This window comes from Tursiops truncatus, chromosome 2 (assembly GCF_011762595.2).
Source record: "Tursiops truncatus isolate mTurTru1 chromosome 2, mTurTru1.mat.Y, whole genome shotgun sequence".
NCBI lineage: Eukaryota > Metazoa > Chordata > Mammalia > Artiodactyla > Delphinidae > Tursiops > Tursiops truncatus.
Window position 1 is genome coordinate 68549246 of NC_047035.1, and position 26519 is coordinate 68575764.

At 37.3% G+C, this 26519-nt stretch overlaps 1 protein-coding gene across 2 annotated transcripts in view; it reads left to right on the forward strand.

The window, feature by feature from the left end:
* Positions 1-26519, forward strand: part of PRKD1 (protein kinase D1) — a 334673-nt gene that overhangs the window by 173132 nt on the left and 135022 nt on the right. The window lies entirely within an intron of this gene.

Genomic DNA, 26519 nt, shown 5'->3' on the forward strand with positions numbered 1-26519 from the left:
TAGCCAAGACCAAGGTGGAAACCAGAGCTCAGGAGTTATAGCAGGTCAGGCTATGCTGTGTGACTTTATCTAACTCACTCCCTGAGAAATGGCTGTGTTTCCCTCTGCCCAGATTTATATTTCTTGTTTAGGATTTAGAAGTTAGTAATCAGACTGTGCCTGTCAATACAGAAAAAAATTTAACTTTTTAAAAATATGCCAGAGAACACCTGTAGCAGGGATCCTAACAACAATGATCAGTGCAATATTCTGAAGAGGTACAGATGTTTATTGTTTATTTTTGTTAAAATTGAGTCATTATTGAGAAACACAGATTACATTGCTCTTTCTCCCTTCTTTGCTTGCTATCCCTTTGACTAAAGGAAATTCATTCACTTTAAAAATGATTCTAGGCTCCATTTCCTCAAGTTCCAGAGCCCAGTACTTGGATGCACTGATTATAATTCACTTGGTCTTTGTTTTGATTCAGTCCAATTCATGTTGTCTGTATTGATCTATCATTATGACAGGTCCTGGGATTGCCCCACTTTCATTGGGTAGATAGATCCTATAAAACAACTTGGTTTAGCTAGATAAGAGTAATAATTTTCCTGTTGTTTATAAGTTTGCCTGTTGCTAAACAAACCAAAAAAGGAAAAGTTTTCATTTTTTAAATTTGGGGGGTGGGGGTAGAAATCACTTGCTTTGAGTTCTCCTTTTTACTTTCCTCTGGCTCTTTTGACATTGGCTCACCGAGCCTGGCCACACAAAACTAGTGCCTAGACATGTTGTTCTTTAAGTTTCCTGTTTCTGAACACTAGGGGCTGCCTGAAATAAATTATTCAAGGACATCATACACCAGATCTATTCTCACCATGATTCATATTAGACTCATAGCAAGGCGGCTTCGTGAAGAATGTGCTTTGAGTCTTTTCCCTGTGGCCGTGTCCAGAAATATATGAATATTTTCAAGATTGCATTTCGAAATTATTTATTTTTCTTTTCATTTTACTTTTGTTATCAAGCCCTTCAGAGTAGTACCAGACAGATCGAATGCAAGCTGTGTGTGAGTGTTCCTGAGGTGGGGAAGAGGTACTGCCCGTTTGCATGTTATTCCCACGCCCTCCGTGAGCCAGACCTGCTCTGCCCCACGTTGACGTGATGCAGCCCTCTGGAGGGCCCCTGGGCACAAGGATCAGCGTTCTGCTTTTCCTCTCCGTCTTTGCAAGCCCAGAACCTCATTGTGCCTACACTCCACTTCTTTTGCCATCCACCCTTTATGTTCTGTGTCCTGCCTCTCCTGTGTCCCTGGCCACAGTGCTGAGGGGGCATTTAAAGGCAGCCCTTTTCCTCACCTGCTGTCGCAGCACCTGGCTCAGGAAAGCCTCTCCTACTCTGTCAGGAGCTATCTGGTTGCTAATTAAAAGGAGCCATTTTATAACAGCCTGATTCCAATTTTGAAGCTTGAACCTTTGAACCCTTTTCACACTCCACATAGTTGCACTTCACCTTAAATTATTCATATATATACACACACACATTCAATTATGTTTAGATCTCCAGCATTCACCTGTAACTTCTTTGGTATTCTCCTACCACTCTAACACTCAGCATTGTGATTTTCTCAATACATGGTAAAAATGTTTTTCCTGGGGCTTCCCTGGCGGCGCAGTGGTTGAGAGTCCGCCTGCCGATGCGGGGGATGCGGGTTCGTGCCCCGGTCCGGGAAGATCCCACATGCCACGGAGCAGCTGGGCCCGTGAGCCATGGCCGCTGAGCTTGTGCGTCCATAGCCTTTGCTCTGCAACAGGAGGGGCCGCGGTGGTGAGAGGCCTGCGTACCGCAAAAAAAAAAAAAAAATTTTCCTTAAAAGCTCCCAGTCCTCCATATTACAACCCTGTTTCCCCCTCACAGCGCTTACCTTTGCTGGTTGTTGTCAGTCACCTTCAGTGTAACTACAGACCTGACCTCACCAATAAGGTGTGGCCCCCGCTCTGAGATCTGCACTTGAGCGGCACCCCTCCTCCATCTTGTCAATTGCCACCAAATGCACACACCCATTCCCTGTCTTTTTCACTTTAGCTTTTAATCACTAACTCCCTACCATTTTTGGACTATATTTTTCCCTTTCTTCTTTGCCCACAGCACATGGCCCACTATATTCATGTCTTACATCACTTTGATGCACTCTCGACTACTTGGTTATTCTCTTATACCTTAGCAGGTCCTGCTATACCTGTCTGTAATCTGAATTACTTTAACATCCATTTTTGCCATTCCTGTTCCTGAGCCTCACATGCCTGCTAGACACACGGTCCCTTGCCGACATGGCTCAAGGCAGATATGTCTTTCACTTGGCTTTACTGTTGTTTCTCAATCTTCTTCTCCCCCCATCCTTTTGTTACCATAGACATGAGGTTCTGAGTAAACATATGTGGGTTGCTTAAGTGACTATTGGCTATCACATTAGAAGTTATCATGTATACAAAATTTTGTAAAAATACTGATTTGTTGTAAAAATATTGTTTTTAGATATAGACTCAAAACTAAACTGAAATTCAAGTCTCCTTGGTGTGCATTTACCCAGCCCTGACAAGAAATTAGTGCCTGTGATATGGGCAGGATTGTATCGTATTATAATGTGAGGCAAGACAAATGATAGCTACTAAGACACTTCAGGACATCGTGCAAAGGAGCTCATAAGCATACTCATTCCTGAACCAGTCCCTGAAGAGAATGGATGCTATGATTGGCCAGAGAAATGTGCCATTTCCTGGAGGTGTGGTTAAGGACCAGCTTCATTCAAAATGCAGCAGATAAGCGGGGTAGAGGAGCAAGACACTGAACATCCACTCTGTGGCCTTTTGACCAGCTCCAGAACATAAACATGCTCTGGAAATTTTCCTCCTACAGACTATAAATACTTTACTGTTAAAATTCATTTCTCCATATTTTCTATTTTTCCTCATTAAAAATTAAATTTGGAGAACACAGCAGGTGCCTCATCACCTCTTGCTCTCATTGGAGGAGTGCTCACATTCTCAGGAAGCTGCACATGAGAGAGGTGCTTTTGCGGAAGCCAGCAGTGTCTGGTCCAGCCTCCTCTGGGAGTGGGCAGGTGGCGACCCCACGCTAACCCACACAATTCTGTCCCGATCCCCAAATTCTCACACGGTGCCCGGACAGCTGTGTGGCTAACAGGGTGTTGGTGCTCTGGGCGGGTGTCAGACCTGTGCCTCTGAGGTGGGAGAGCTGAGTTCAGGACATTGGTCCATCAAAGACCTCCTGGTTCCACGTAATATTAAACGGCACAAGCTCTCCCAGAGATCTCCAGCTGGTAAGTAAGACCCAGCTCCACTCAATGACCAGCAAGTTACAGTGCTTGACACCGTATGGCAAAAAAACTAGCAAGACAGGAACACAACCCCACCCATTAGCAGAGAGGCTGCCTAAAATCATAATAAGGCCACAGACACACCAAAACACATCACCAGACGCCATCCTGCCCACCAGAAAGACAAGATCCAGTCTCATCCTCCAGAAGACAGACACCAGTCCCCTCCACTAGGAAGCCTACACAACCCACTGAACCAACCTTACCCACTGGGAGCAGACACCAAAAAAATGGGAACTGCAAACCTGCAGCCTGCGAAAAGGAGACCCCAAACACAGTAAGTTAAGCAAAATGAGAAGACAGAGAAACACACAACAGATGAAAGAGCAAGGTAAAAACCCACGAGAACAAACAAATGAAGAGGAAATAGGCAGTCTACCTGAAAAACAAGTCAGAGTAATGCTACTAAAGATGATCCAAAATCTTGGAAATAGAATGGAGAAAATAAAAGAAACGTTTAACAAGGACCTAGAAGAACTAAAGAGCAAACAAACATCAATAGGAATCAATAGCAGAATAACTGAGGCAGAAGGACGGATAAGTGACCTGAAGAATAAAAAAGTAGAAATTACTACTGCAGAGCAGTATAAAGGAAAAAGAATGAAAAGAATTGAGGACAGTCTCAGAGACCTCTCGGACAATATTAAACACACCAACATTCGAATTATACGGGTCCCAGAAGAAGAAGCGAAAGAAAGGGACCGAGAAAAAATTTGAAGAGATTATAGTTGAAAACTTCCCTAATATGGGAAAGGAAATAGGTAATCAAGTCTAGGAAGTGCAGAGAGTCCCATACGGGATAAATCCAAAGAGAAACATGCCAAGACACATATTAATCAAACTATCAAAAATTAAATACAAAGAAAAAATATTAAAAGCAGCGAGGGAAAAACAAGAAGTAACATACAACAGAATCCCCATAATGTTAACAGCTGATCTTTCAGCAGAAACTCTGGAAGCGAGAAGGGAGTGGCAGAACATATTTAAAGTGATGAAAGGGGAAAACCTACAACCAAGATTACTCAACCCAGCAAGGATCTCACTCAGATTCGATGGAGAAATTAAAACCCTTACAGACAAGCAAAAGCTCAGCACCACCAAAGCAGCTTTACAACAAATGCTAAAGGAACTTCTCTAGGCAGGAAACACAAGAGAAGGAAAAGACCTACAATAACAAACCCAAAACAATTAAGAAAATGGTAATAGGAACATACATATTGATAGCTACCTTAAATGTAAATGGATTAAATGCTCCAACCCGAAGACATAGATTGGCTGAATGGATACTGAAACAAGACCTGTATATATGCTGTCTACAATAGACCCACTTCAGACCTAGGGACACATACAGACTGAAAGTGAGGGGATGGAAAAAGATATTCCATGCAAATGGAAATCAAAAGAAAGCTGGAGTAGCAATTCTCATATCAGACAAAATCGACTTTAAAATAAAGACTATTACAAGAGACAAAGAAAGACACTACAGAATGATCAAGGGATCGATCCAAGAAGAAGATATAACAATTGTAAATATTTATGCACCCAACATAGGAGCACCTTAATATATAAGGCAAATGCTAACAGCCATAAATGGGGAAATCGACAGTAACACAATCACAGCAGGGGACTTTAACACCCCACTTTCAACAGTGGACAGATCATCCAAAATAAAACTAAATAAGGAAACACAAGCTTTAACTGATACATTAAACAAGATGGACTTAATTGATATTTATAGAACATTCCATCCCAGAACAACACAATACACTTTCTTCTCAAGTGCTTCTGGAACATTCTCCAGGGTAGATCATATCTTGGCTCACAAATCAAGCCTTGGTAAATTTGAGAAAATTAAAATCATATCAAGTATCTTTTCCGACCACAATGCAATGAGACTAGATATCAACTACAGGAAAAAATCTGTAAAAAATACAAATACATAGAGGCTAAACAATACACTACTTAATAACCAAGAGATCACTGAAGAAATCAAAGAGGATATCAAAAACTACTCAGAAACAAATGACAATGAAAACAGGATGACCCAAAACTTATGGGATGCAGCAAAAGCAGTTCTAAGAGGGAAGTTTAGAGCAATATTGTCCTAACTCAAGAAACAAGAAACATCTCAAATAAACAACCTAACCTTACACCTAAAGCAATTAGAGAAAGAAGAAGAAACAAGCCCCAAAGTTAGCAAAGTAAAGAAATCATAAAGATCAGATCAGAAATAAATGAAAAAGAAATGAAGGAAATGCTAGCAAAGATCAATAAAACTAAAAGCTGGTTCTTTGAGAAGATAAACAAAATTGATAAACCCTTAGCCAGACTCATCAAGAAAAAAAGGGACAAGACTGAAATCAATAGAATTAGAAAAGAAAAAGGAGAAGTAACAGCTGACACTGCAGAAATACAAAGGATCATGAGAGATTACTACAAGCAACTGTATGCCAATAAAATGGACAACCTGGAAGATATGGACCCATTCTTAGAAAAGCATAACCTTCCGAGACTGAACTAGGAAGAAATAGAAAATATAAACAGACAAATCACAAGCACTGAAATTGAGACTGTGATTAAAAATCTTCCAACAAGCAAAACCCAGGACCAGATAGCTTCACAGGTGAATTCTATCAAACATTTAGAGAAGAGCTAACACCTATCCTTCTCAAACTCTTCCGAAATATAGCAGAGGGAGGAACACTCACAAACTCATTCTATGAGGCCACCATCACCCTGATACCAAAACTGGACAAAGATGTCACAAAGAAAGAAAACTACAGGCCAATATCACTGATGAACATAGATGCAAAAATCCTCCACAAAATACTAGCAGACAGAATCCAACAGCACATTAACAGGATCATATACCATGATCAAGTGGGATTTATCCCAGGAATGCAAGGATTCTTCAATATATGCAAATCAAGAATGTGATACATAATATTAACAAATTGAAGGAGAAAAACCATATGAGCATCTCAATAGATGCAGAAAAAGCTTTTGACAAAATTCAACACCTATTTATGGTAAAAACCCTCCAGAAAGCAGGCATAGAGGGAACTTACCTCAACATAATAAGGCCATATATGACAAACCCACAGGCAACTTTGTTCTCAGTGGTGAAAAAGTGAAAAAATTTCCACTAAGATCAGGAACAAGACAAGGTTGGCCACTCTCACCACCATTATTCAACATAGTTTTGGAAGTTTTAGCCACAGCAATCAGAGAAGAAAAAGAAATGAATCCAAATTGGAAAAGAAGAAGTAAAGCTGTCACTGCTTGCAGACGACATGATACTATACACAGAGAATCCTAAAGACGCTGCCAGAAAACTACTAGAGCTAATCAGTGAATTTGGTAAAGTAGCAGGATACAAAATTAATGCACAGAAATCTCTTGCAGTCCTATACACTAATGATGAAAAATCTGAAAGAGAAATTAAGGAAACACTCTCATTTACTATTGCAACGAAAAGAATAAAATACCTACAAAAAAACCTACCTACCGAGACAAATGACCTGTATACAAAAACTATAAGACACTAATGAAAGAAATTAAAGATGACACAAACAGATGGAGAGATATACCATGTTCTTGGATTGGAAGAATCAACATTGTGAAAATGACTATTCTACCCAAAGCAATCTACAGATTCAATGCAATCCCTATCAAACTGCCAATGGCAGTTTTCACAGAACTAGAACAAAATTTGCACAGTTGTATGGAAACACAAAAGACCCCAAACAGCCAAAGCAATATTGAGAAAGAAAAACGGAGCTGGAGGAATCAGGCTCCTAGACTTCAGACTATACTACAAAGCCACAATAATAAAGACAGTATGGTACTGGCACAAAAACAGAAATATAGATCAATGGAACAGTATAGAAAGCCCAGAGATAAACCCACACACATATGGTCACCTTATCTTTGACAACAAAGGGAAGAATATACAATGGAGAAAAGACAGCCTCTTCAATAAGTGGTGCTGGGAAAACTGGACAGCTACATGTAAAAGAATGAAATTAGAACACTCCCTAATACCATACACAAAAGAAACTCAAAATGGATTAAAGACCTGAATGTAAGGCCAGACACTATCAAACCCTTAGAGGAAAACATAGGCAGAACACTCTATGACATATATCATAGCAAGATCCTTTTTGACCCACCTCCTAGAGGAAGAGAAAGAAAAACAAAAATAAACAAATGGGACCTAATGAAACTTAAATGCTTTTGTACAGCAAAGGAAACCATAAACAAGATGAAAAGACAACCCTCAGAATGGGAGAAAATATTTGCAAATGAAGCATCTGACAAAGGATTAATCTCCAAAATTAACAAGCAGCTCATGCAGCTCAATATCAAAAAAACAAACAACCCAATCCAAAACTGGGCAGAAGACCTAAATAGACATTTCTCCAAAGAAGATATACAGATTGCCAACAAACACATGAAAGGATGCTCAACATCACTAATCATTAGAGAAACGCTAATCAAAACTACAATGAGGTATCACCTCCCACCAGTCAGAATGGCCATCATCATAAAATCTACAAACAATAAATGCTGGAGAGGGTGTGGAGAAGAGGAAACCCTCTTGCACTGCTGGTGGGAATGTAAATTGATACAGCCACTATGGAGAACAATATGGAGGTTCCTTTAAAAAATAAAAATAGGGCTTCCGTGGTGGCACAGTGGTTGAGAGTCCGCCTGCTGATGCAGGGGACACAAGTTTGTGCCCCAGTCCAGGAAGATCCCATATGCCATGGAGCGGCTTGGTCCATGAGCCATGGCCACTGAGCCTGTGCATCTGGAGCCTGTACTCCGCAACGGGAGAGGCCACAACAGTGAGAGGCCCATGTACCACAAAAAAATAAATAAATAAAATAAAATAAAAATAAAAATAGAACTACCATAGGACCCAGCAATCCCACTACTGGGCATATACCCTGAGAAAACCATAATTCAACAAGAGTCATTTCCCACAATGTTCATTGCAGCTGTATTTACAATAGCCAAGACATGGAAGCAACCTAAGTGTCCATCAATAGATGAATGGATAAAGAAGATGTGGCTCATATATACAATGGAATATTACTCAGCCATGAAAAGAAACGAAATTGAGTCATTTGTAGTGAAGTGGATGGACCTAGAGTCTGTCATAGTGAGTGAAGTAAGTCAGAAAGAAAAAAACAAATACTGTAGGCTAACACATATATATGGAATGTAAAATATATATATATATATATGTATATATATATATATATATATATATATATATATTTGAAGAACCTAGGGGCAGGACAGGAATAAAATGCAGATGTAGGGAATGGACTTGAGGACACAGGGAGGGAGAAGGGTAAGCTGGGACGAAGTGAGAGGGTGACATGGACTAATATATACTACCAAATGTAAAATAGCTAGCTAGTGGGAAGCAGCCTTATAGCACAGGGAGATCAGCTCGGTGCTTTGTGCCCACCTAGAGAGGTGGGATAGGGAGGGTGGGAGGGAGACACAAGAGGGAGGAGATTTGGGGATATATGTATATGTATATAGCTGATTCACTTTGTTATAAAACAGAAACTAACGTACCATTGTAAAGCAATTATACTCCAATAAAGATGTTTAAGAAAAATTAAATTTTATTCTGTAGTTTGACGTACACATAGTCTGAGTCTTCTCATGTTTAACCAATGTTCCACCAAAAGGAACATTTTCTGGCATAGTACAGTAATAAAATGTGAGAAAACGTGGAAAATATTAATTTTCAGGAATGTTAAACACTCTTGTCTCTTCAGACAACATCAAGAATTTTCTCTTGCTTATGTCATTTTCTGCTGAGACCTTTCATCATGTTAGTACTAACTAGACTGCTCCTGGCTAATTCGCTGGCTTCCCCCACCAATCCCTGCTTTTTTTTTTTTTCCCGGAAAACATGGCATGGTTGAGCTAATGCTTTTAGAACCAGTAAGCCAGGAAAAGATTGCTCATGGGTGGATGGGTTGGGTTATGGAGGGAAGAAAAAAACAACTCCATGGAAGTTTCCCACCATATATACTCCCATGGCTGGCAAACTTTCTTTGTCTGTTGACCAAAGGGTTAGCATTGTTACTATTGTTATGAAGTAGGAAAACACTGCAAATGGAAATTTCTTTTCCTACAGCCAATGTCAAGTTCAAGTGTATGGTACTGAACTGTAAATAAAGTTCATGGAATTTATCTGAAGTCTTCTGCATGATGGATCTCTGTTGAAGCATGGTAATTCATCCGTAGCAAAGCATATTAATAACAGGACTGCATTCATATGACTCAACCCTTTTTTGCTTTGTTTTGTTTGGACTTGAGCTCTAATTGTCTATATGTGTGTATGTATCAGTCTTGTAGGTGATTAAATAGACAAGGACTACAAGAATTTCTCAAATAAAATCACGGTTTTAAAGTCTTAGAGCTAAGTGTTAGATCTTTCCTTCTTTTATTAGTAGTAAAAACCCACATTTTTTCCTGGGAAATTTTTGTCATCTTTTACAGTAGATTATGCTGTATTGTTTATAACTTTTGCAGAATGCTGTTTCCCCATGTGGTTATTTGTTCCCCACTATCTAGAGATGGGAGCCTCCTTAGAAAGCTAGTACTATAGCCCAGGCAGAAGGGTATGGACCTATTCTCAGGCAGTGACAGAAGAGCTGGAAATGAGGTACAGAGATCAAGAGATATTTTGGAGCTGAAATTAAAGAGATCTAATAACCATTTGTATATAGTTGATGAAGGAGATGAGAAAATGAAGGCGACTCCAAGGAGGGCTACAGCTACCTAAGCGTGATCTCATTTCCTTTCCTTCGTCCCAAGTCTTGCCCTTATACCTTCTTCAACATGTTTGCCAAGTGGTTTGGGTACTGCCCCGAAGGGCTGATAACTGATTATATATAATCAGGATATATAGTACCATTGGTTTCCTTCGTGCTTTTGTATAAGTTGCATAACCTCTGGGATTCATGGGTTTTGTTTATTTTTTAATCTAAAAAGGAGCTTATACTGGATGAAAGTATCATACAGTGATAATAATACATGGATTCCATGTTTTCTTCAGCCTGCAAGTAAAGTGGTATGCATAAGGCTTGAGTAGTTTCCAGGGCCAGATCATCTGGGTTCATATCCTTTTTCTGTGCTTCACCACTTACATCTTTGCTAAGACATTAAATCATTCAGCGATCCAGTTTCCTCATCTATAAAATGGGGACAACAAAAGCACCTACATTGTATGGTTATTATAAAAATTAAAATAAATTAATGCATGTAAAGCACTTCGGAGAATTTCTGTGCATAGCAGCTGCACAATAGATGTTAGCTGTTTTGATTGCTCTCCTCACACTCTAAGTGGCCTTACCCATGATGTTCTTGGTGGTTAAACATACCACAAAAGGGAATCCTGGTCTTTGATAACTTTGAGATAACTTTGAGAAATGTTGTGTTAAGCAATGTTGAAAGAATTATTTCCTGCAGGACTCTTCAGAACTCTAGTGCATGCTAATAGAAAACATAATTCTCCAATATCACTTCCCAAATTCATTGTATCACGAACTACTTTTTTTTCCCCTCTATCTGGGGAGTCTTGGGTCAGCAGTTCACACTGGAAATACTCCTCTAGGTCAAGCCCATAGACAAGTGATGTGAGATGATATATCCATTCTCTTTATACAGGCCACTTCTTTCTCACAGAGGGCAATGTTTAAACCATGGAAAAGCAGGAGTTAAGAAGCAATAAATCATTGTTTACATAGTGGCACAGGCTTTTGAAGCAGTTTACATAAGTAATGTTTCCTTTGCAATGACACCATGAGGTAGTGAAATCAGGTATCTTAAAAGCTATGGAGGGCTTCCCTGGTGGCGCAGTGGTTTGAGAGTCCGCCTGCCGATGCAGGGGACAGGGGTTCATGTCCTGGTCCGTGAAGATCCCACATGCTGTGGAGCGGCTGGGCCCATGAGCCATGGCCGCTGAGCCTGCGGGTCCGGAGCCTGTGCTCTGCAACGGGAGAGGCCACAACGGTGAGAGGCCCGCATACCGAAAAAAAAAAAAAAAAAAAAAAAAGCTATGGAATATAACTTTTAACTGGCCCACATCCTACAGTGAGTAGGGGTATTACTAACCAGAGCTTGAATCTAAGTGACTGAATTCTTCACACCGCTTCAAGTTAGCCCTTTGAACTTGTACTGGTAAACAGGAATTCTTGAGAACCTGTTCAAAGAATTCCTACTATAGTAAGACAGTTTATATTTCAAAGAAACATTGATGGTATTTGTAACAACAAAACCAGCAGTGAGCTAGCGACAAGTTCCATTGACATGATTTTTATCACACAACCATTATTTCCCTCTTCCTCATAAAAAATATTTCATAAACATACAAATTGTGATCATATTAAGAAAACTCTGGAGGCTCTTCTCTGTAGAGTTATGATACAAAATATGAAATAATAAAGTAACCATGTCCTTGTTTAACTAGGATCCCATCATGTAATTTCACAGCTCTGATCAAAATTGAAATAGTGTCTTAGGGTCACTATATTTAAAGTATTCTTTTTTTTTTTTTTTTTTTTTAACATCTTTATTGGGGTATAATTGCTTTACAATGGTGTGTTAGTTTCTGCTTTATAACAAAGTGAATCAGTCATACATATGTTTTTCTATTAGTAAGATTCATTGTCTAAACTATAAGCCAGAAAAAATACATGGTAACGAAATTCCAGGTCGTCCTCCCTTATTTTATAGAAGGTGTAAATTATTAATTTATATGGTGCTATGCCAGTTATATCCATTTCTCTCAGATATAGTACATTGCCTAGCAGTGTTTTTCCCCCCTCTGAAATATGGATGGAAGGGAAAAACCTCGAGAGTGATGTATTAGATCACTGCATTATTATTTCTCCAAGAGTACGTTATGTATACATAAGTTTGTTTGTTTGCTTTTAAGAAGGCAGATTTAATCATGGAAAGCACCTCCCCAGCCCTAATACTGCTTGGATAATTGTATTTCTTTGTAGTTGTTCTTAGACATCTAAATCTGCCAGGCTGAGTGGTCCCAATTCCTGTCCACCTTTAGTTGCAATTATCTGTGCAGGTGGTTTTTTAACAGTGGAAAACTTAAATGTGAGATTATAGGTCATTACTCTTTTCTTCTAAATATGGTTTATGTTAACTGTGTCTTTAGCATTTCCATTTATTAGTGATATTAATTCTCTTTACATTCTTATCTTTCAGATAAATCTGGTTTTGGTCTCATTGTGCCACTCTAAACCATTTTCATTAAAAAGTGAATGCAAAGAGCAGACTGTTGGAATGTTTCCATAGATTGCCCATTTCCTACTTGTGACCTCCTTGATCACAAGTAGGAAAAGGGGCCTTGAAGCCCTCCCGCCTTACTTTGATAGTTTTCTCGATTATTTGTCCTTTTGTGGAGTGGATTCTCCAAGGAGATACAGTACAATAGTGCATTGCTTCTCTGTCTTTTTTTTTTTGAAACTTAACTATCCTTAAGTGTCAAGGCAAAGTGAAGACATTCTTCCCAGGTCACATGGGGCATAAGACAAACCCTAAAGGAAAAAAGTTCTTTGAAGAATCTTATTTCATTTGAAAATTTTATGCACATGTTGCATTCTGCTACATTGTATTTCTCTTAATTTTTTTATTGAAGTACAGTTGATTTTCAATGTTATGTTACCTTCAGGTGTACAGCAAAGTGATTCAGTTATACATACATATATATCTATTTTTTTCAGATTCTTTTCCCTTTTAGGTTATTATGAAATATTGAGTATAGTTCCCTGTGCTATATAGTAGGTCCTTGTTGCTTATCTATTTTATATATAGTAAAGTGTATATATTAATCCCAAACTCCAGGATTAACATAATTTTGAATAACTAATTTTTCTTCCCCATGTTGTTCCTTAAGAAAAAAAATAACATTACTGATAGTGATATAAGGACATATAGCATTTATGATGTGTTAGGCACTGTTCTAACTGCTTTACATATATTCATTCAGAAATATGCACATTTCTTTTGTGGCATATATCCTCATAACTTCAATTTGATAAATAGTGGACTTCTAATAAAAGACTTCAGTTTAAACCCCAGAGCTGCCATTTATTTCTTATATAGTGTATTGCAAGTCACCTCATTCCCCAGAGTCTTTATCTGTCACCTGTCAAATAGCAATAACAGTATCTCCAAGATAGGGTTGGGTTATAGATTTCATGAGAATAAATAGAACGCCTTTCACAAGATGCCTGGCAAATGTGAAGTTCTCAACTTTCATGCCCCACCTCCACCCCACTGGACTACACTTTACTTGAAACAGGAACCGTTTATTTTGGTATTGAATCCTCAGGACCTAACATATGACATGTAATCAATATCTGTTGGTTCAGTGAATGAATGAATACTTAGGTAAACAAAATGAACAAACCAACAAATGAACAGTTAAATAGGTGCTCTGTATATGATGTTGAAAATTGCTGTTCTTTTGTAGGAATTGAATTTCAGTGCTTACTCTCTGAAGTAAGAGTCAGTGTTGACTCTCCTTGGCCTAATCTGTTAGTAAGATTAATATTATTATCATCTGACTAATCCTTTTTTTTCTGTTTTTTTTGCTGTCTTCTACATATCCTTAAAAACAATTTTTTGGAAATTATTTATTTTTAGAAATTTAGTTTGCTTTCAAAACATTGCAATGTCTTTGACAACATTTCTCATGTACAATGAGACCTAATTCATAAAATACCAGTTGTTTTCCTATCTTAATTCTTACAACTCCTTGATTGTGCTCATCACCATGACCAAGTGACCTCATCTGCCACCGAAGTCCATTCATTCTTGCTTGAGTTAGCTTTCCCACCCATTGTTCTTTTCTTTCAAATATCCTTGCTTTCTTTCTAAAACATGTTTAGTAATCACTTCTTTTTGATGCGCTCCCCCTCAATAGTAATCTCACTGTCCTTCATCAACTTGCCATCGTTTCTTCATCTGGAGCCTCAGGGTTTCCTACCTGGCATTACAGCTCAGAGAGGTGACCCTGGAGCTGGCCTCGGGCTCTGACCTTTCTATTTCAGCATTTGGAAGGAGTAAGGAGTGATATCCTGAGATGCTGGCTAACCTTTCCGGCCGCTCCCCCTCTTCTTTTCCCTCCTCACATTGGAGCTCTGTAGCTTTGCCTGTCCAGCAGAACAGCTGTCAGTGCCTAAGGGTCAGCTGGCAAAAGATCTATAGGAGAAGCTGCGTCACCCGCTCCAAACTGGAGTCTAAATCTCTATAGAGATCTCTGTCCGTGTACGTACTGTGGTTTTCAGAGAAGGACATACCAAGCCCCTCTGCTCTCTCAGAATTAGCCTAAGGTCTAGTTCTTAACCATCTGGCAAGTGAATATCTAGCCAGAAATCATACTTTTTCCGTCTCTTCTCTTTTAATCTACTACTTCTGTAATTGAGGACAGTACTGTAAGTCATCCAGATAAACAGGAAAAGAACACATGGGTAATGAAAACCACACAGAGGGGGATCTTTCTCTTTATGTTCCGGTCTCTGTATAACCCCAAATTCCTTATAATTCTTCTTAGGGTGGACACTCAATGTCTCACGTATATAAATCTTACAATGTTAGCATTTTAATGATACAACAAGAGCTCAGAGGACTTGCATATTCAGAATCCTTCTAGGAAACATAGTAAGATGTTCTTGTTCTTTTTACATTAATTTTGTCTTTATAATTGGTTTATAAAGCACACAAAAATGTCATTAATCTATTTTATTTATCAGATTTGACTCAGAATTATTTGGAGCTTATTTCCAAAAATCACACTCCAACTCAAAAATGAAGATTTTGACACATCAGAGATACTGAAATAGATGAGTTACACAATCTGACCATAATATAAAAAATATTTTAAGCAATAATAGTATCTTATAAATAGGTATTGCCTTGTCTCAATTCTATACAGAGGTAATACAGATTTTTTTCGAGTCAGAAACTTTGAACAAATGGTTAGTTTTCTGCCGAGCTAAATAACATGAAATTCTTGTGCTGTAGACTCAAACTAGAAAATAAAAGTGTTTGGGTTTTTATTTTGTCCATCTATTGTGAAAATATGAAATTGTATTCGTGAGAATAGGTTGAGGGCTATGCAGTCCAACCATGCCTCTGGCTGTGCCGTGTCCGGTGTGGTAGCCACTATGTGTGGCAATTTAAATTTCAATTAACTAGAATTAATGTAAAATTAAAATTTAACTCCTTAGTCACATGACTGCATTTCAAGTGTTTAATAGGCACATTGGCTAATAGCTGCCATGTTGATATAGAATATTTTGACCATCAAAAAAATTCTATTGGACAGAACAGCTAGATAAATGAAATTTTACTCCTAAAACTCTGGAATACATTCTTTACACACACACACACACACACACACACACACACACACACACACACACTTCAAAAATGCTTTTAACTGAAATGTTCTTTGATATGACATACTGAGAGATGTTATAAATAACACAACTGAAAATTTTGGTAGCATATTTATTACTGAAATCTCATGGGAGTCATTGTCTACTATATCATCTACTATATCACCCTTTCTTATTGGATAAATTCCTCAGACTTTAGTACCCAAAACAGCTCTATTTTATGAATAATATTACTCTTAGGACATTTAATTTTCCTTCTTGCTTTGGCCTTGACCTCTCAAATCTGAATTCATGGGCCACCTTTAATAATGGTGCAAGTCAGTATTACATTGCTTTCACTATACTAATCCTTTGTATTTGGCATGATATTCACTTTCCCCAGGGCTTCTTGATTTCTTTATCTCATTTCACTGTGTGCTACACAGAATACCCTAGTAGTTAAAAGCACAGATCCTGGAACGAAACTGCCTGAGTCCAATTCCCAGCAGCCCATTTATTAGCTGTGTGGCATTGGGAAAGCTGTTTTGTGTTTGGGTGCCTTCAGACTAAGGCTTGACTATGATAATAATGTAAAGTATCTAACACATTATGTAAGACATCCAGATCTTGTAAAATCATCCTAGAAAGGAAGGAGACAGGGAAAGTAGATAGTAGAAAAGAAATAGGTCAGGAAGGATAATACAGCATGATGGTGTAGTATATAGACTATTTGTGCGATATATGAATGGGTTCATTTCTTTGTTTTATCTCACATTTTCCCAAGGTATATTTATAATGGTTTACAAAAACATGCAAAATATAATAAAATATCAGGGGTTAACAATGGATCTTGTGCAAGTTAGAAAAGACATTTAGTTAAGTACGTAAATTCTAAAATCTTTATTTAAAAAGTTATATAACCTTAGCCTCATACTTCATAAGGTGCCTTGAATCAGAGAAAAACCTGCTTTTGAAGGCCAAACAGTGCCCAGCTGTTTGTTCTCTGGAAAATCATGTCTCTGGGTTTGCAGGAAATTTACATAGTAGCATTCTGAATGCAGTTCTTAAAATGTATTAAACAAGATTGATCAGTGAAGATTAATATTGATCAGGATTGTCTCATGATCTTACATGGATGGATTATTTTTCACTATGATGACAGGATATACTGAAATGCTTCTTGACTTCTTCCAAGATAATCCCCTTAGTAGTAGGAGAAATCATAATATATACTTTGTTTTCATATTCCTTCCCCTCCCCCTCCCCCCGTCTCTCTTTCTGTCTCTCAACACACGCACGCGCACACACACACACACACACACACACACACACGAGAGCCCAGAGGAGGAAAGGAAGGAAGGAAAGGTAGAATTGTATGTACCATCAAAATCCGTGAAATAAAGTCATTGAAGCCTGCCTGTGTTGACAAAGGCCAGTTGGAGAATGGCTACTGAATGGCTATCTGAAGACTTCGTGGACTTGAATTATTTTTGCTTGAGGTAAAGGATTGGGCTTGACTTGAAAAGCTGCCAAATATCCCTTTTTGATGTTCCATGATTGGTAGCACATAGCACTTCAATTCAGTAACTCAGCCGTGCTACCATCTGCCCAGCACTCTCATTTTGCTGGTTGGCATGTCGTTTATTTGCTTTTAACATGCCACCCATATAAAAATCCCTTGTAATCTGCCAAAATTAGAAATGCAGCTGTTTTAAGTCTTCAACGGCAATAGACTATTCATTTTGCCAGTATGGAGGAATAAAATAGAAAGATGTATTTGAAAAGAGCAATACTATACCAGAATGTATTTGTACCTCCACTTCTAAGAATTTTTAAGACATCTATATACTGTTACGAGTGTTGACTTCAAGAAGAAGTCTACACACAAATATACCAAGTACCTCTTTTCCTACATATACTTTAATACAAGAATTGGGATTTGAGTCAAACTCTGAATTCATTTTTTTTTCATGTTATGAAGCAATTTCAGCATTTTGATTTCTAGAAAATGAAAAATTTCTAGCTAACTCTGGGTCTCATTCTATTTTTATTTTCCCCAGGAGTTTTTTGAGGTTCTGATCATTATAACTTGTTAATCCTGAGAACGTGATAATGTAGAGCTGTGTGGAGAATTCTCAATGAGAACAAGCAGTTGGTCCTCTGTTTAAAAAAAAAGATGAAGAGAAAAAATTTTTCCCCACATAGTAATCCTGTGATGCTGAAAAAAACAAAATTAAAACAAATACTACCCCTTGTTTCACTATGTTATCCACAATCAGATTATTTAGGAATGATGGACATGAGGAAACAATAAAGATCTGGTATGGATCACTCTATCCAGAAGCATCTTTCCTCACAGTGACTAGGCATAACCATTCTGAAACTCAAGTTGGATAGTTTGAAATTGTTTTGCTCCAACCTTTACACTTTGATGTTCATATCGGTAAAGGTCTAAGTTGAATTCATTTGGTTACATGTTATGTTGCCCCCACATGAGACCTTACACCGTGTGAGTTTTGAACGCTTAAAAAAAAAATCATGTATATTTTTGAAAAATGACCTGTAAAAAATTACCTCCTGTGGAATCAGGGCATGAAAAGCAACAATAGAGCAAGACACAAGTTTGCTAAAATGAATGTATTGATATGCATTTATCTTATGTATCCAACAATATTAATAATACTAAAGAACAGGGACAATATGTTACAGTTCTTCAAAAATATGTATAACAATTAGCTCAGTGCCAGACATATAGTAGTCACTCTGTAACTACTTGTTCATGATATACTTAGCTTGGCAACTTAAGCCTTCATAAATGGATCTCAATTTGAAGGGAAAAATTTAATTTTGGTTTCAAGGAGTTAAAATGTTTGGGTAATTCCAAAGTTAAAAGACACACTAGACCTTATGACATGTTGTTATAACAATTATTTTGAAAATTTTAATGAAAAATATTTAATTCTATAGCCTTAATATACTACCTTTTCCCCAAGAACAAGTGTGTAATGTTTATATATCCAGCCAGATAGATTCATCTTGTCCTTCAAGCTTAACAGCAACCTCAGTATTATCTCATGTGTAAATCTCCACTCTTGCTGGTTTTATGCTTTCAAAACATTTAGTGCTGAGCAGAGGTCTTGGTTTGCTATCGCTAATGACTGAAATCTATTTTTGGTCTCCTGGAATACTTAACATGCAGAACAAGTGAGACAAACACAAATGCATCTTTCCCACTTTGAAATCAGACTGGCCTCCTTAGATGATACCACCCTAGCAAGTGAATCAGTAGTGAAGCATGATAGATTTTTAACTAAACTTTTTATTTTTTGAATAGTTACAGAATTACAGAAAAGTTGCAGAGACAGTACAGAAAGTTCACCTCACTCGGATTTACTTTCCTCCAATGTTATCACCTTACATTGTCATGGTACATTTATCAAAACTAAGAAATCAACATTGGTCAAGGATTTGAACTTAGCAGTGTTTTCCCATTAATGTCCTGTTTCTGCTCCAGGACCCAATCCGGAGTATCACATTGCATTTAGTTGTTAACGTTTCTTCCAGTTTCCTCTGGTCTGCCTCAGTTTCTCATACTCCCCCTGTTTTTCATGACCTTGGCGGTTTTGAGATTTATCTCTTCTCCATTTATTCAAAACCCAATTTTAGGTGTTTATTCTTTTACTACATTTGATAACACAAGTTCTAATGTCACTTGTTACAATATCTTTGAGTTCAGCTTTTTTTATTAAACGTATAAAGAGGATACACACACATATATATGTATAGTTCAAAGAGCTAATTCTGAACACCAGTGAATACCAGTATAACCAACCATGATGGTTAATTTTATATGTCAGTTTGAATGGGCCATGGGTGCCCATATATTTGGTTAAACATTATTCTGGGTGTGTCAGTGAGGTGGTTTCTGGATGAGGTTAAAATTTGAATCAATAGACGAAGTAAAGCCAGTTGCTCTCCCCAGGGTCGGTGGACCCCATCTAGTCCCTCATAAGCCTGATTAGAACAAAAAGGCAGAGCAAGGGAGGACAGTCTGCCTGACTGCGTTTGAGCCGGGACATTGGTCTACTTCTGCCTTTAGACTGGGATTAGAACTAAGTCACTGGCTCCCCAGTTTGCTGCTTGCTGATCCTGGGACTTGTTAGCCTCCATAATTGTGTGAGCCAGTGCTCTTTCTCTATTGATAGACATAGAGATAGAGATAATCTTCATCCTGTTGATTCTTTTTCTCTGGAAGGAACTCTGTTTATTATACCAAACATCCCACCGAAGAATTAAAGAAATACCATAAACCTGAAAACCCTTTGTGGGCCTCTTCCCTGACTCGATCCCTTTCTACACTCCTGAAATTTAAGTTAAATCATCTCCTTGCATTTATTGTTTTATGTGATGGTATTTTACAACTTATAAATTGGAATTCTTCTGAAGTGGTTAAGTAGGTATGGTTCTTAGCAAAAGCTATAAAATAATTTTCTTTACATTTTGAGTTTGACTTTTCCCTTTTATTTAGGGGGATAAAAGGCATCTCTTCCTTAATGCTTTAGCAGTAAAGATGATGAATCAAACCCTGTGTACTGAATAAACTAACTCTTATTGGAGTTTCTTTACTCCATAACTGATCTGTTTCTGAAGCAGGTACTAATCAATGGGTAAGGATCCTCTTATCTTTAGATCTGAAATTGCCATAAAAAAAGAAACTTTGCTTAAGAACAATTTTTTCAAGTATTGCAGTGCAAATTGAAGAAACTTGACACATTAATACTACAGTATAAGTTAAGTTGCATAAAAATATGTCTTGGTATAAATATATAAATGTTTACTATCTTGCTATAGAAGGAGTGATTGTAGCTTTATCTCAATTTAAAGACCTAGAGTTTTTTTATAAAATAAATATTATAACATAAAGATGCTTGGTGTCTTTACCTTACCGTGACTAATAGGTAAGGAAAGAATACTAAAATCTCTTATTTGACATCATGGCCACCGTATAAATTTTGAAATAAATTTTTTAAAAAATTCAAATATTTATGCACTTATAACAGTAGTCATACAATCACTAAAACAAAGTCTTGCAGGGTTTAAACCCTAATAGTTATCTCAACTCTCTAAATCATTTAAGTTTGCCCACCGAAGACTGCAAAATAATCCTAATTATACGTTTTAATGTCATCCTTTAAATACTTAATCCCCTAAAGTCTACTCATTTCTGGGATGTGTTTTCTTTTATTTTTTCACTTTGCAGGTACAATTTACTTCTTCTTTATGCTTTACTCCCACTGCCTAGAACAGAGCCTGACAACTAGTAAACACAATACATATAAGTTAAATGAATGAATGAATGTAATAAATTGGCAAGTTCTATGGATATTACCTTTTACTAAATAGCTGCATCTCTTACTGTTTTCTAGTTCAGGTCACCATACTTGCCCACCTGTATCATTGGAATAGTTTCCTAATTGGTTTCCTAATTGCCTCTAGTCTTGTCCCTTCTCATTCGTTCTCTTCCATCATGCAACCCTAGTAAATTCTAAAGCCTAAACTGGATCATGCCATTCCTCTGTATAATACCCTTCAATAGCGCAAGGATAAATCCTCCTACATGCTTTAGGAAACTGTGATTTGCCTTCTGCTTATTTCTCCAGCCACATGGCCCCCTATTCCACTCCGTACCCTACCCAACTCTAGAATATGGACGTATGGAACTTCTTTCATTTCTTCCAATGTTTATAATATCCTGTTTTACTTCCAGTGCCCCTTTATACCTATTAGTCTTACAACCTGTGCTATTCGTATGCACCTCCATCCTCTTTTGACTTGCCTGGCCACCTTCTATTCATCTTTTATGACTGGGTATATGTATCCTCCAGGAAGTCTTACCTGAAACACCAGGTTTGGGTCAGGCAGCTCTTCCTACCAGGTGCTCCCTTCACTAACACTATGTTTGTAACAACATGTTTATTGGTTTCTTTTTTTTTTTTTTTTTTTTTTTTTGGCGGAACGCGGGCCTCTTGCTGTTGTGGCCTCTCCTGTTGCGGAGCACAGGCTCCGGACGCGCAGGCTCAGCGGCCACGGCTCACGGGCCCAGCCGCTCCGCAGCATGTGGGATCCTCCCGGACCGGGGCACAAACCCTCGTCCCCTGCATCAGCAGGCGGACTCTCAACCACTGCGCCACCAGGGAAGCGCATGTTTATTGGTTTTAAAGTAAATGATACCCTGTGAGTAAAAGGGCCATGGTTATCTAATATGCAAATATAATAGTAATATTATAGGACTATTGGTAAAGATTATATGAGATACTACTGTCAACTTCTTACATGTTTTAACTTTTCTTCTGATTATTATCATCTTCAGTGCCTTGTGCACCATATGGCTGTAAATGTTCACTAAGTAATTATCATTAAATATATTAAAATTCCACACTTATTATCATCATGGGCACTTAAATCAGATTTGGATTTAAATATGATACAGATGATAATCAGTTTAGAACATGATCATTAGTACTTGTCAACCCAAAGAGAAATTTTTCAAATGAATGTTTATGTGGGTTTTTAAAATTCATAACTTGAATAGCATCTAACAACAGTATTCCTAAAAAGCACGCATCAGTGAACAAGAATAAAGAACATATGGAATTAGTCTCCATTGAAGTTAAAAAGCTTAAAAAGAAGTGGGGAAACCAAATTAAAAACGGGCAAAAAATTTGACTAGAAATTTCTCCAGAGGGGTTACGTAAATGACCAATAAGCACATGAAAATATGCTCAACATCATCAGCTTTTAGGGAAATGCAATTCAAAAGCATGTGAGGTACCACTTCATACCTACTAGAATGGCTGTAATCAAATAGGCAAAACAAGTTTTGGCAAAAATATAGAAAAATTGGAACCTTTATATATTGCTGATGGAAATGTAAAATGATGTGGCTGCTTTGGAAAAGAGTTTAGCAATTCCTCAGAATTTCTCAGCAATTCTGCTCCTAGGTATATACCCATGAGAAAACACGTTCATGCAAAATCTTGAACACAAATATTCATAGCAGCATTATTCATTAAACCAAACAATAGGAAAAAAACAAATTTCATTAACCAATGAATGGATAAATAAAATGTGGTATATCCATTCAATAAAAATGAATGAAGTTCTGATACATGCTACATCATGAATGAACCTTGAAAACATTATCCTAAATGAAAGAAACCAGAGGCAAGTCTGGCATAGTGTATGATTCCATTTATATGAAATGTCCAGAATAGGCACAACTTTAGAGAAAGTAGATGAAAAATAAAAGAAAAAATAAGAGAATTTGGCTTTTCTGTTCACCTAGAGGATAAAGGTTTGGTGAAGGGAGGATAAGGAAGATATTAGTGTATAAAAAATACCATGGAGGTTTTTCATACACAATTTCAATTGCCCCAGGGCTTTTAATTGCTTACAATCTGTAGAATATAAGGATTAAAGAGTCAAGAAGTTGAAAATAAGCTTTATTTCTGGGAACCTACTTAATGAAGGATCATTATTCAAATTATCTCTTCTGAGAATAGCCTGTCAATATAATTCAAAGGATTTGGCTATAGCACCTTGCAGTTCTGAAGTACAATATGCTTTGATTCTTTTGCAGCAGAGATTTTCCATTCTTGCCAATGCAAAGCTCTCTCATCTTCTTAACTTATACATGTTTATGCAGTGATATGATATTCTTGATAGAACAATACAACATCTTTAGCTTTGACAGGACAAAAATTGCATAGACTGAATTGTGTGTTAGTCTGTGCATGTGTGTGTGTGTGTGTGTGTGTGTACAATAATTAGTTGGTACTCTAATTATTTCCAGTGGTGTTTAACAGGTATTTATTTTTTTCTTTTTCACTGTGTCTTTGTTTTACATATTACGAGCTCACAGATTTTTATATGTTCATTTCAGTTAAGAGCACTGGAAACACCCCCAAAATCCAGTGGAGTATGATGATTCACATGTAGCACTCTGCATGATCTGCATACCAAAACAGTGGCCACATAATTTACTTGCCATACTTGATGTAGTGGGGGGCTTCACAGAGGTGAAGTAGATTTCTTGAAGGATGAAAGGCAGAAAGTAAAAAGGAGACATTAGCTTTAGTCCACAATCTGGTAGATGTAGTCATAAATGTTATCATCGTTTTTATATGGAAGGTGATGGGAGACTTCTGGATTTAAATGGGATAGCTCCACGAGCTGAGGATCAGTAAATGGAGACGAGGTAGCTAAAGAGAAAGCACAGACAAAGGATGATCAAAAATCCATGGGAAAAAATCAGGGATTGGCTACATGGCAAAAAAAAAATCTTAATAAATTCCTCAAAGTAGAAACCATCCAAGCTATGTTCCTTAACCTCAGCGCAATAAGATAAAATAAAAATCTAAAGGACAAACAAAATCTATCAACTTGGAAAATTTAGAAGATTGTACTAGAAATGCAAGTTAAAGAAAAAAAGCAAGCAATGAAATGATAGACTATTTGGAAATGACTGGTAGAGAGCACTGTACATCATGTACTTTTAGGATATTGCCAGTACGGTCTTAAGAAGAAAATAAATATTCTTAAATTCATTTATTAGAATACAAGAATGTTTAGAAATAATGAATTCATCATTCCACTCAAGAACATGTAAAGGGAACAAGAAAATAAGGGAATTGTAAAATGTTAAAGAGGATACTATGCATTATTCTTACTAACACATTTGAAAATCTAAATGGGGTTTATTCTAGGAGTGAAGGACTGCACACTTTCTAGAGATTTATTGATATAATTTCTTACATTAATAGATTAAAAGAGAATAAATGATATAATCAGCTCAACAGGTACTGGAAAAGCTTTGCATCCATTTATAAAATAAATCTAGCAAGTTAGGAATAAAGGTAAACTTCCTTAACTTTATAATGCATATTTTAAGAAACCTGTATCAAGCATCTCATGTAACAGTAGAGTGAGAAAGAATCATTCTCATAAAAATCTGAAATAAAACACAGTAGACTGGTCTAATGCCATCATTATTAAATATTGTACAAGAGATCTTTGCTAACGACATATGTAAAACAAATTGTATATAAGTATTGAAAAGAAAACCAACTATTATTTTTTAAAACAATTTGATTCTCTAATAGTTAAATCTAAGGAATTTAACTCAAAAGCTCTTAGAGTGATTAGAGGGTTTAGAATAAGGTGAGATAATAGACCATAAATCATGGGAGAAATCCATAAAGCACATAGAAGTACACCTTAGAAATGTTAGTGCCTCTAAAAGAAAACTATTATACATTGCTGAAAGGCATTAAAAGGAAGAGCAAAGGAGATAGTTCCATATTCCTAGATAGGAAGTTTCAATAAAATAAACATTTCAGTTCTTCCCAGAGTAACCATGAATTTATTGCAATCTTAACAATGTTTAAGAGACTTTGATTTAATCTGAAAAGCTGATTTAGAAGGGGAAATGTGCAAGTATAAGACTATTTGGTGGGGCTTCCCTGGTGGCGCAGTGGTTAAGAATCTGCCTGCCAATTCCGGGGACACGTGTTCGAGCCCTGGTCCGGGAAGATCCCACATGCCGTGGAGCAACTAAGCCCGTGCGCCACAACTACTGAGCCTGTGCTCTAGAGCCCACGAGCCACAACTACTGAGCGCATGTGCCACAACTACTGAAGCCCACATGCCTAGAGCCCGTGCTCCGCAACAAGAGAAGCCACCGCAATGAGAAGCCCGTGCACCGCAACGAAGAGTAGCCCCCACCCTCCACAGAGAAAAGCCCATGCGCAGCAACGAAGACCCAATACAGCCAAAAACAATAAATAAATAAAATAAATTTATTAAAAAAAAAGACTATTCGGCATATTTAGATTATGGCCTTTTTAGGTGATTCTTAGAAGGTTGGGGAATTTATGTCTGAGACAGGAAATATACAAGATAAGCTGGTCATATTTCATGGTGCCAGGAAGTGAAGAAGTTATCAAAAACTAATGAGTCTTGTCAGAAAGATACAGGAGCCAACATGAGGAGTTTCCCATTGAGTAAATGTGGCACAATTTAAGCATCAAAAAGCAATAAGTCCAATTTATGGAAACACTGAATATATATTTAGAAATCTATGAGCTCATGATATTTAAGACAAACCTAGAATAAAAAAAGAAAAAAAATAGATAAATAGTTATTGAACACTACTGGAAATAAGTAGAGCACTAACTAATTATGAAAAATAATAGCAAGTAAAAGGAAAGAATTAGGAATTTATTTTGCCTTCCCTATACTGACTGCCAGAAATAGCCAGATAGCACCAGTTTATGAGGAAAAGATATTCTTTACAGAAATATTCCAACTAACAATGTAGAATGAATGATAGAATTAAAATCACTATTTTGCAGCCTCTAATGAGATCATTGATTCAGGCAGTGTTCATCAATGGATGAAACCATTACAGCATCAGTTCTGAAAATTTTAGTGTGCATCAAAGTCTCCCAAGGAACTTGTTAAAATACAGATTGTTGGGCTTCACCTCCAGAATCTCTGATTTAGAATGTTTAAGGTATGGCCAAGAATATGCATTTCTAACATGTTTCCAAGTGATGCTGATGCTGCCGGTCTGAGGACCACACTTTGAGAGCCTCTGCATTAGGTGAAATTTTGGTAGGGAACCAAAATGGAAAAATCAGGCTGTCATC